General features: G+C 40.0%; 1 pseudogene; it reads left to right on the top strand.

Annotated features, from left to right (window-relative positions):
* The first annotated feature begins 5,180 nt into the window (after positions 1-5,180).
* LOC108707570 lies at positions 5,181-11,006 on the top strand (annotated as a pseudogene).
* Positions 11,007-12,913: the final 1,907 nt, after the last annotated feature.

Genomic DNA, 12,913 nt, shown 5'->3' with positions numbered 1-12,913 from the left:
CATGCTATGAGTTTAACTTAAGCAAAATACACTTAATTTATTAGTAGGGTCAACAATATCATCCTTTGGATAGGCATGTATAGAATATTCCTTCTGTATATATTTGCATTAAAGCGGTTTTTAGCCTTTGAGTTAAAGGGATCCTGCCATCAGAAAACATGTTTTTTTCAAAACGCATCAGTTAATAGTGCGACTCCAGCAGAATTCTGCACTGAATCCATTTCTCAAAAGAGCAAACAGATTTTTTTTATATTCAATTTTGAAATCTGACATGGGGCTAGACATTTTGTCAATTTCCCAGCTGCCCCATGTCATGTGACTTGTGCCTGCACTTTAGGAGAGAAATGCTTTTTGGCAGGCTGCTGTTTTTCCTTCTCAATGTAACTGAATGTGTCTCAGTGAGACATGGGTTTTTACTATTGAGTGTTGTTCTTAGATCTACCAGGCAACTGTTATCTTGTGTTAGGGAGCTGTTATCTGGTTACCTTCCCATTGTTCTGTTGTTTGGCTTCTGGGGGGGGTGATATCACTCCAACTTGCAGTACAGCAGTAAAGAGTGATTGAAGTTTATCAGAGCGCATGTCACATAACTTGGGGCAGCTGGAAATTGACAATATGTCTAGCCCCATGTCAGATTTCAAAATTGAATATACAAAAATCTGTTTGCTCTTTTGAGAAATGGATTTCAGTGCAGAATTCTGCTGGAGCAGCACTATTAACTGATTCATTTTTCCCATGACAGTACCCTTTAACTTTTAGTATGATGTAGAGAGTGATATCCTGAGACAATTTGCAATTGGTTTTCATTTTTTATTATTTGTGGTTTTTGAGTTATTCAGCTTTTTATTCAGCAGCTCTCCAGTTTGCAATTTCAGAAATCTGGTTGTTAGGGTCTAAATTACCCTAGCAAAAGACTGGAACATGAATAGGAAATACATGATAGTAAAATGAGTAATAAAAAGTAGCAATAACAATAAAAGTGTACTCTTACAAAGCATTTGTTTTTAGATGGGGATACTGACCATTTGAAAGCTGGAAAGTGTCAAAAGAAAAAGGCAAATAATTCAAAAACTTTTAAAAAATGAATAATGAAGACCAATTGAAAAGTTGCTTAGAATCAACCATTCTATAACATACTTAAAGTTAACTTATATATATATACTTCACACACTTACATTAAAGCATTTCTTTACTTATTATCTTTCAGAAAACAATAATGTTTCCATGTTTCCATGTTAAAGAACGCAGGCAGAGATGTTACGTAGGCCCCTCCCCCTGTGCCCTACTTCAATGTTCACCAGGGCTGACTTTAATTGACTGCCACTCACCAGCCCCACCTGCACATCAGGGATGGGGAGGGTCTGAGCAAATAAAGGGGACGGGAGACTGGACAGTCTGGGCACAGTAATGATGGTCTGGCAGAGGAGATGGTCCGAGCACTGTAGCAAGCCTGTGTTAGGCGCTGGAGGTGGTGCAGGGTCGTCGGGACCCGTGAAGCCCGGGGCACTCCAGTTTTTTCCCCCCATGTCCCACCAGCCCAGTCCGACACTGGCTTATCCCCTATACTGAACTGATAACTGCACTCTGCACCTTTAACAGGGAGCAAGGTGCAAAGTAGGGATGCACCGAATCCAGGATTCAATTCGGGATTTGGCCAGGATTCGGTCTTTTTCAGCAGGATTCAGCCGAATCCTTCTGCCTGGCCGAACCGAATCCCAATCCTAATTTGTATATGCAAAGAGAGGGGAGGGAAATTGCGTGATTTTTTGTAACAAAACAAGGGATTAAAAATGTTTTCCCCTTCTCACCTCTAATTATCATATGCAAATTAGGATTCGGATTCGGCCAAATCTTTCGCAAAGCTTTCGGGAGTTCGGCCGAATTTATAAAAGTGGATTTGGTGTATCCCTAGTGCAAAATGAAGCCCCACTCAAGCAGAAGATCTCTCTCTGCATGAGCACTTAAGTTATGCATTTGCACTTCCACCCCTGATCTAAACCACCCCTTATATTTTTCTCTGCTCTTATGTATTGCCTTTCATTGGACGCATAGGGGTTTATTTATCAAAGAGTGAAGTTAGAGATCGCCCCAGTCCGCTAGATTGAAATCCCGCCGTAAGTGGGGAAAGCGAGGTCACTGGTACAGCATAACAAAACGTTTCAGCTGTACCAGTAACCACTGCAATCTAATATGCAATATAAAACTGCATTGGGGGAATGTAGTGAAAGTCGCAAACGGAAAAACTGTTTATCGACCACTTCCGACAGTGGAAGAAGGTTTGCGAATTTTATAGTTTGCGCTAGTGCGTAGTGAATGTAATAAAACTTCTTACTGAGTATTACGTTGTGGAATTAGACTTTTTATTCTTGTTTGTGCTAATTGCTTTGCTCTTTGCGACTTTTATTACATTCCCTACATGTGTTAAATACTGAACTACAGGGCAATTTTAGGCATTAGAAACTCAATTCAAGACATTTTTTTTAAAAAAATGGGACTTTAAAGCTATATTACAATATAAATGTACAGGTATGGGACCTGTTATCCAGGTCTTTCCGTAATTTGGATCTCCATACCTTGGGGCAAATTCACTAAGATTCGTAGTTGCGCCAGGCGTAACTTCGCCGCACTTCGCCACACTTCGCCAGGCGTAGCTTCGCCAGCGCTTCGCAAATTCACTAAAATCCGAAGTTGCGCTCAGGGGTAGCGTAAGGTTGCGAAGTTGCGCTAGCGTTGATTCGCTAAGTGAAGCGAAGTTACGCTAGCGAAGGCTAATTTGCATACGGCGGCAAATTCAAATTTCAATGGAGGAATACGTATCAGCACTACAAATGCCTGGGAAACCTTCAAAACAGCAAATAAAATTTTATTTTGCCCTACACATGTGCCCACTGTATAGTTAAGTTGCCATGAGTCAGGAAATGTAGGGGGGAAGGAGGGGAGCCCCAATTTTCAATCTTTTTCAGCCTATTACCCATAATGTAGAAAACACGCCAGCGTTTTTTGGGACTTAGAAAAAATTTTGACTTTTTTTGAAGCAATCCCTATCTACTCTATTGCGCTTCGCCTGGTCGGAGGTGGCGAAGGAAGTCTAGCGTAAAAGGTAGCGTTCAGTACAATGAGCGCGTTAGTGAATTTGCGTAGTTACGTCCGTAGCGAAACTTCGCCAGGCGTAAGGGTGCAAAGTAACACTAGCGAATCTACGCCAGCGTTCGTTAGTGAATTTGCGCAGTAACGAAAATGCCAAATGCTAGCGAAGTAACGCTAGCGTTTGGCGCTTCGGCGCTTAGTGAATTTGCCCCCTTAAGTCTACTAGAAAATCATGTAAATATTAAATAAACCCAATAGGCTGGTTTTGCTTCCAATAAGGATTAATTATATCTTAGTTGGGATCAAGTACAAGCTACTGTTTTATTATTACACAGAAAAAGGAAATCATTTTTAAAAACTTGGATTGTTTGGATAAAATGGATTCTAGGGGAGACAGGCTTTCCGTAATTTGGAGCTTTCTGGATAACGGGTTTCCGGATAACGGATCGTATACCTGTACCATAAATCATATGTGTCTAAAGAATGGCTTCTGCTGGGCATTTATCTTCTGGAATGATTAACACAGAAACTTCAGAAACCGCAAGAGAAACAAAGACTTGAGTAAACTTCTCATGTATTGTGTAATGTGAGCTTAGAGAGAATACTACAAAATAAATCTGCTAATTTCAACATTGTCTGGTTTATATCTGGAAACATTCGTAATACACCCCTGCTTTGTCACGTTATTATGAAAGATAACAGAACTGGAGATAAAAATAAATTGCAGGTTTCAGCAAAACAATGTACATTTCTTACATATCACATAACCTATTAGTCTTCAAAACAATCCAACGCATATATATACAGCATATCAGAATTACAATCTACGCTGATTTAAATCATGTTTACATGGTTTATACTGTATATGTAGATACAGGGTATCATTTATTAAGTTTGTGCAGTGCATATTTTTTCGCAAATGGTTGCACTGCCCATGTTGTTTTCCTGACCGCTGAAATATTACACCGCTGTGCCTGTCTTTCCCTTTTTTTAGCAAATTCGCATTGAGCACAAATATTCGCAGTGCAGCCACTGTGCGAGGTTGTTGAGTGTGAAAATAGAGGGGACAGTAAATTAAATTCACCAGTTGCAAAGCAGCGGCATACATCAAACTCAGAAATATTAGCAATTTGCGATTATGCCATATTTAAAAAGCTCTGACGGACATTCGAGGAGCAACTAAAAATTTGCCATTCTGTTTGCACATTAAATACACTGCTCTTATCCAGCTTTATAAACATAAAGAAGGGCGAAAAATGTTCACTGTGCGACCCATGCTGCGCTGCACGAATTTTATAAATAAGCCCCACAGAGTGCATGTTTGATTATCTAATGGAATAGTGCCATCCAGTTACCATATTGTACATTACATTTTAAGTAATTACTTTAATTTAATTGCTTCAGAAACACTAGTATAGTTATATATAGTAGTACAGGTACGGGACCTGTTATCCAGAATGCTCGGGACCTGGGGTTTTACGGATAATGGATCTTTCCGTAATTTGGGTCTTCATGCCTTACGTCTACTAGAAATTCATTTAAACATCAAATAAACCCAATAGGCTGGTTTTGCTTCCAATAAGGATTAATTACAACTTAGTTGGGATCAAGTACAAGCAACTGTTTTATTATTACAGAGAAAAGGGAAACCATTTTTAAAAATTTGGATTATTTGGATAAAATGGAGTCTATGGGAGACAGCCATTCCGTAATTCGGAGCATTCTGGATATTGAGTTTCCAGATAAGGGATCCTATACCCGTGTATAGCCATGGGGGCAGCCATTCAAAGAGGAAACACATCAGGTTACATGGCAGATAGCAGATAAGCTCCATAAAATATAATGGTGTTCTACAGAGGTTACCTGCCATTTAGCCCTATTTCAGTTGCCTCCATTGCTACACAGCAGCATATAAGGATAAGCTATAGTAGTGTTTTTTAGTGCAGGGCAATAGTACATTATATTTTAATTTCTTTAAATTTACTTTCATTTGCCGGTATTATTGTTCCTTTAACATTGCACTAGACAAAAAGAAGAAGAGTCAAATTGCACTCTTTAATGGTCATTTACCCGATACTTTAGTCTGGGCATTGATGGGTAGTGCGCCTGGCGCAGTATTTAAAATCCTGATGGGCACTTGTCTATTTATGTGATTTGCACCCTTCCCTGTCCATTTTAAATGGGTCATTTAGTCTGTTCTCCTCTACTCTAAAAGAAGGGGGAATAGCAAAAGATTCAAGCAAAGATGGACCTCCAAAGAGGCCCTATTAGCTCCCCACCCACTGCACATGCTCAGTTCTGATCTTAGGGACTGACGCACAAGATACTGAATATATATAAGTGTCACAATATAAGGCTGTAAATAATTCAAATCATGAATATGGCAGCTCAGAACTCAGCACAATTAGCATTAAAAATTAGTAATCAGCCCTGTAGCATCAGTTTATTCATCTTATTTTCTGTTTGATAATTTGTAATGACCCCTTAGCTTAACTTCTTAACAACTGCTCAAAACACACTGAGCATGTGCAGTGCCACCGACACTAAGAAAATCCCAAATAGGAAACTCCTATGACAACTTTGAAGGCCTGGATTATTACTCCTATAGAGATGCTGAACCTTTAGGCTGGTTCAGTAAATTCAATATATGAAATATAGCATTTCTAGCCATATTTATTTTTAGCGTTTAGTTCTCCTTTAAGTTTATAAATACCAGCTAAAATGGCATCTTCATCTGATTGCCTAAAAATCATGTTTTTGTTATTATAATGTATCTACTAAAAGACTGACATATTATGGAGCATTTCACTAACCAAAAGGGTTGAATCATTCAGTCCCGGGACCAGTGACGCTTACAGTATCATTTTTCAAGGTCAGACACACATAACCAACCAGAATGATCCATTTCATCAGAAGGATGACTTAGTAAATGTCGAGTTTTGGGTGAATGCTGGTTAAGTTGACGTTTTTCTCAAGAGCGCATGTAAATGCTTATTTATAATAAGCTAAATTGCACTTAGTATTTATATTGCAAAATACTATTTATAGCTCTGTCCATGTCCCATGCATTCTATTTTAATCAAAATATGCTGCCCTGTATCAACAAACAATGGACACATGGCCCTGTTTTTGCACTTTGCCCCATAGGCTGCATCTATGTGAGCCCCACTGAATGTGGGTGTCCCCAGAGAGACGGGGCAGATTCACTAAGCTCGAGTGAAGGATTCGAATGAAAAATACTTCGAATTTCGAAGTATTTTTTTGGTACTTCGACCATCGAATTGGTTAAATTCGTTCGAATTCGAACGAAATCGAACGAATCGAAGTAAAAATCGTTCGACTATTCGACCATTCGATAGTCGAAGTACTTTCCCTTTAAAAAAAACTTCGACCCCCTACTTCGGCAGGTAAAACCTACCGAAGTCAATGTTAGCCTATGGGGAAGGTCCCCATAGGCTTGCTAACCTTTTTTTGATCGAAGGATTTTCCTTCAATCATTGGATTAAAATCCTTCGAATCGTTCGATTCGAAGGATTAGCGCTAAATCCTTCGACTTCGATATTCGAAGTCGAAGGATTTCAATTCGAGGGTCGAATTTCGAAGTATTTTTAACTTCGAAATTCGACCCTTAATGAATCTGCCCCTTAGTGTTATTCAGATATTAAGGTAATTCATTTTTGTATTGTTGTTCATTATACTTGAAACTGTCCCCTTTTTCATGATGATCAGCCTTACTTGGATAAATACTACTTGATGACAGCGAAATCCAAGACCACCTTTGTGGAAAAATCAAAGAGATGCAAAAGTTCTTTGGAATGTCGGTGACAGGGTAGTTGGACTCGGACACCATGACGATGATGACGACCCCTCGATGCGGAACGCCCGATGTTGCAGAATTCAGTCAGTTCCCTGGCAGCCCAAAATGGACAAAAACCCAGTTGACATACAGGTTAGTTCTCTACAGTCAACGCTAACTCAGCACACTGCTAAAAGAAAATCAAGAGTCATTGTACAACTTTAAAAAATCCCTTAAAAATTATTTTAATGGCAAAGTTTGATTTGATGTGGCTCACTTCTGCCTTTCATGCATATTACTTAATCTATAATTGATTTAAGGTCTCATAACAAAGCATATTAGAAGACCAAAGGTTTCGTCTCCACTATCTAGAGTTATAGCTAGAGTCAATCATAAGTTTCCCAGGCCAGCTGCCTCCCTGCCTCTTCATCTCAACTTGCAAGAGTAAATCCTCATTCATTCACTACTTCCCACCAACGACCCTGGCACAGGGGACTGGGCAAGTGAGACTGAAATTATGGAAATCTTCCTTGCGTCCAGCCTCAAGTTCTCCAGGTATTGGTAGGAACAAACAAGCGAGAATGAGATGTTGTAGAAGAAAGCTGCCCCTAAATCATGCCCCATAGACCCAGGTCTTTTTGGTCTCAACCACAAGTCTGTATCTGGTGCCCTATTGGTTTCTTGTAAACTTTCTGAAATGGAACAGAATGCAGTCCTTAAAGGAGAAGGAAAGGTTAAAACTAAGTAAGCCTTATCAGAAAGGTCCATCTAAATATACCAGTAAACCCCCAAAGTAATGCTGCTCTGAGTCCTCTGTCAAAAGAAACACAGCATTTCTTTCCTTCTATTGTGTACACATGGGCTTCTGTATCAGACTTCCTGCCTTCAGCTTAAACCTCATTGCCCTGGGCAAGAGCATGCTCAGTTTGCTCCTCTTCCCCACTCCCCTCCCTTTTCTACTGTAATCTGAGCCCAGAGCAGGGAGAGACTCAGGCAGGAAGTGATGTCACACCATGTTAATACTGCAGCTCCTATCCTAAACAAACAGAGAGTTTCTAGAGCTTTTTACTCAGGTATGGTAAAACATTCTGCAGAATAAATATAGCATTCTAGCTTTCACTATTGCAGCTAATCTATTGGCAATAAAATGCCTCTGTAGCTTTCCTTCTCCTTTAAAATATCCATTGTGTTGAATGCAATTGACTTTGGCCTAAAAAGGATTAAAGAATCAACACAATGAAAGCAATGATGACAAGCCAATCTCATATAATACTTTAATAAAGTTTCCCTGGCTGATGCCTTCTGGGTGAAGATTGAATACACAGGTAAAGTAGCTCAGAGATTATCATATCGTTTCTAGATACTTATTATCATTGGTCAAATATTTTTTTCTCTTTCTTCATAAGAATTGTCAATTACACTCAGGGATGTAGCGAACTGCCGATTTGGTGTTCGCGAACGCCGTTCGCGAACACCGGCAAAAAATGCGAACGTTCGCGGACAGTTCGCGAACTTCGAACACCCGCTAAAATCGTTCGATTCGAACGATCGAAGGATTTTAATCATTCGATCGAAGGATTTTCATTCGAATCGAACGATCGAAGCCATTCGATCGAATGCTTTTCATTCGATCGAATGCTTACAATCGTTCGAACGAATGGAAATCGTTCGATTTTTAGCGGTCGAAGGAATTCGAATGGTCGAATGGTCGAACGATCGAACGCGAACTCAAAATGCGAACGTTCGCAAACGTTCGCGAACATTCGGCGGACGCGAACGGTTGAAGTTCACGCGAACTAGTTCGCAGCAGAACAGTTCGCTACATCCCTAATTACACTCCCGATCTTCCTCGCCCAATGGTAAATGAAGCAATACAGATGGCATTTAAAGTGTGGAGTGATGTAACCCCACTAAAATTCACAAGAGTTTCCTCCAGACAAGCAGACATATTAATCCAGTTTGGTGTACGCTGTAAGTTTTACATTTTACAAGTGAACAGTATATCATTCTGAAAGCAAACGCCCATACACAAGCAGAGTACTGTATAGAGGAGCTGGTGTCAGCGACCCCCCCTGCCCCCCAGAAAAATAATATGAAATAGGCTATTTAGACTATGAGCAGGTAGCACCACCAGTACTGGGTAAGGGGTTTTGTAAACCCAGGGCATGAAAAGTCTGTTTGTTAAATGTCGCCTTGGGAAATTACCACAATGCACTACAAAGTAGTATTAAACAAGTGGAATAAGCTATTTTGAATGAAAGAGCAGCAGCTACTTCTTTCTATGGAGCAAGGAGCTCTCTTTGGCCTCACCAGATTTGCAAAGCAGCCTCACAATTTGTTCATGTTTTTGTACAGGCTTAATCCCCAATATAAATTGACATTAATCAGTAAAATATATCTTGTTTCGATTGTGTCTAGCTCATGGAGATTCTATCCCATTTGATGGCCCTAATCGAGTTTTAGCTCACACCTATGCTCCAGGTAATGGCATAGGAGGCAATGCCCATTTTGATGGAGATGAAAGATGGACAACTACTAGTGCAGGTAATCTGCCTTTTTATGTGTGTGATTGTTTGCTTATAAATCATTTTGTTTTTATTTCCTTTAAAAAATATACTGTGGATCATACACTTCTCACGCCTTCTTGGACATGATGACTGTATCAAATTCAATATCAGGCCATTAATGGGATGTACAAACAGGTTGAAGCAGGGCTACAATAGTTTTAGTTATCATTGATTGGATCTTGAAAAACTATATTTACAATAATTCTTTATGATGAAGTGGATCCCAAATGTAGCAGTTGTACTAAAGTGAGTTTCGAATGGTGGTCCTGTAGGATGTTTTTGGAGATAGAACTTGCCAACCTTACATATTTCTTAAAAATATATAGCTTGCTAGGTCTCAAAGTGTTGAATTCCAGGCAGGAATGAGGTGTCTACTAATCTACTGAAACTCCAATGGCATTTCTAAACATGGCATCAAACTAACTGAACTGAATGGTGAATTTGAATCAAGTGAAAACTCTGCACAAGGACATGTTAGGAGGAGACTTGCTGAGACAGCATGGATATTTTTCACATGAATCCTATTTAAGGAAATGGCAGGGTATCACTGCGTGGTCAGATTGGCACTGGAACCATAAATCTAATTTAACATAATTTACATCCCTACACATATAAAAAAATAAAAGACCCTATTTATGCCTAAAGTACTGTGTAGTCACCCTAGAATGGATTTTAGGTGATTAGTGGCTTATGAAATGAGGCACAATTTCAGACTGACCAAAGAGTGATGTTAGCTTTAAAGGCAGACTTTTATGATATAGGTTGTCTCTACCAAGCCCGGATTTGTGGAAAGGCCACCAAGGCCCGGGCCTAGGGAGGCAGGATTTTAGGGGGCGGCATGCTGCCCAGACACACCCACATTGGTTCAGAAACACTGGGGATGAGCAGGAAATACAACAGTTTTTTAAATATCCCATGCACCAATCCCAATTGCTCCAAAAATTTGTGTGAATAAAAGGGAGGGGACAGGAGCGACAAACAACAGCAGGCCTAGGGGCACTCACTATGTAAATCTCTGTCTCTACTTCTGGCCTGGTATATGTTGTATTAAGCACATGGGACACATTTACTAAATAATGAATTGTGTTTTTCTGACGAATTGTCGCTAAAAAGACAACTCGCAGAAATATTGCCTATTTTCTAAACAAGGAGCAACAAACTTCACTAGCGCATTACCTTGTCGCTGGTAGGGTTGTCACCTTCCGTCCAGTGGAACTCCAGGCAGGGGGGCGGAGCTGCAGTGTAATGGGGATGGGGCCTTGCCATCAGGGGCGGGCTGTGACGTGTCGATTGGCCATGTCAATCATAGTAAATCCTGCCCGGTTTTCCTTATTTGGAAAACCGGGTAAGCACTTCAAAAAAACATGCTGTCCGTGGTCAATATCGGACACGTGGCAACCCTAGTCTCTGGCAAACTTTCACTGCATTTCGCCAGGCAAATGATCATAAATCCGCTAATTTAGCAAAATTTCAATTTGCTACCCTTTTCACCAAAATCTATTTCACCAGGTTATGACTGGCAAATTAATACAATGAAGCTACATCCTAAACATTAATATGTCATTGACATCATATCCTGTATTCCAAAAAAGTCATGAGCAAAAGTCAAAACCTGCTTTGAGGCCACTGGGAGCAACATCCAAGGGGTTTGCGAGTAACATGTTGTTCATGAGCCACTGGTTGGGGATCACTGGTCTGGACAGTTCAGTGGACTCCCTGTGATCAACATCTCATTGTGAATACAAGCTATGAATACTAGGACTAGATTCTACAGTGCGACACAATATTTAATACTTGATGTAACACAAGTACAGGCTAAGAAAAAGCCACATCTGTAAACCAAAATTACTGCATAATTTCAGAAGTGTGCAATATTTAAAAGCTCCAGAAGGTCGTGTGCCAATCATGTTCACACTATGCAGAAATGATACACAATACATAATAAAAACATTTCTATGGCTGTGTAAATTTGTGTGTTTATGAAGTGACCCTCAACTGCCCATCTGCAATACGCTGGGTCATTTTGGTCTTCAAACCCCAATAATTAGACTGTAGAACTACAGGCAGAAGTTTGATTAAAGAAAGGCAATAGATAATTTACTTATGAATACAGTTATACAGTAGATAAGAATATTATGATGATATGGTTGCTTTTTGTTATCATATAAGGGCACTGTGCAATACGTTTTAACAAACTTTATTTAACAAAATATATCATTCTAAGGACATAAAATGATTCAGGTTGGACTCCCGTTGAAGGTACAACCTGTCACTAGTCTCTCCTTATTTCCTTACAATAATGGTTTATCAGCAATCTGTTTTTAATCCTTTATTTAAGTTTCATTTTATAACATCTAAGAAAAGACAATGACAATAGTTAAAGGAGAACTAAAGCCTAAGTAAAGAAGTAGTTAGAAATGTTGTACTTTATGTTTTGTGCTTCTGTACCAGCCCAAGGCAACCAGAGACATTTAGCAGTAAAGATCTGTGTCTCTAAAGATGCCCCAGTAGCTCCCCATCTTCTTTTCTGCTGATTCACTGCACATGCTCTGTGCTGCTGTCACTTACTGAGCTTAGGGATCCACTCACAATATACAGTACACATAGAATAGAAATGTCACAATATAAGGCTGATTAGTAATTAATACAGATAATTACTACATGGCAGCACAGAAACCAGTGCAATTAGCATCAGAATTGAATAATCATCCCTGTAGCATCAACTTATATTACAGACCAACCTCATTTTCTACTTGATAATTAGTGACGACCCCTAAGTTTAGCTTCTCAACAGCTGCTCAGAGCCCACTGAGCATGTGAGTGTCACAGACACTTTCCAAGATGGTGACCCCCTGTGACAAGTTTGAAGTCCTGGATCATTGCTGCTATTGACAAGCTGAAACTTTAGGCCGGTGCAATAAGTTCATAATATAAGTTCATTGTTAGGGATTAGTTCTCCATTAAAGAGAAAAAATAATAAGATGCTGCCTGAAATTGGCTTTACCCATTACACTCATTCAGTCTTTAAATGCCGTACAGTATATTACTAGTCTTTCCTTGTCTTCATTCCTGGAAGTTTGTGTACATAATTATGGAATCCAGGACAATGTATTTGCAGGAAGAAGACTTACCTGCAGAACCAATTGTACACATAATATACTTCACCCTAACATACAGTAACGTAACTAGAGGGGGGCGGGCCCTGGCACAGGACGTGCAGCCGGGCCCCGCCCCCCTCCGTACTCCTGGAAACAGCTGAAGAACTCAGTGGCGCGCGAGCTGCCGGGGGGCCCTAAGGGGGTGCGGGCCCTGGCCCAATCGCACCCCCTGCTCCCCCGGTAGTTACGCCACTGCTAACATATAATACATTTTCATTTGGCCAGAGGTATACTTGCAACAATGGGTTGTCACTGTGGCCTAGCTATTGGGGTTGAGGTTTCCTCCCTCAAAATTTTTTCTCCAA

Source organism: Xenopus laevis, chromosome 2L (genome assembly GCF_017654675.1).
Source record: "Xenopus laevis strain J_2021 chromosome 2L, Xenopus_laevis_v10.1, whole genome shotgun sequence".
Classification (NCBI taxonomy): Eukaryota; Metazoa; Chordata; class Amphibia; order Anura; family Pipidae; genus Xenopus; species Xenopus laevis.
This window is presented reverse-complemented; position numbering and strand designations above follow the sequence as displayed.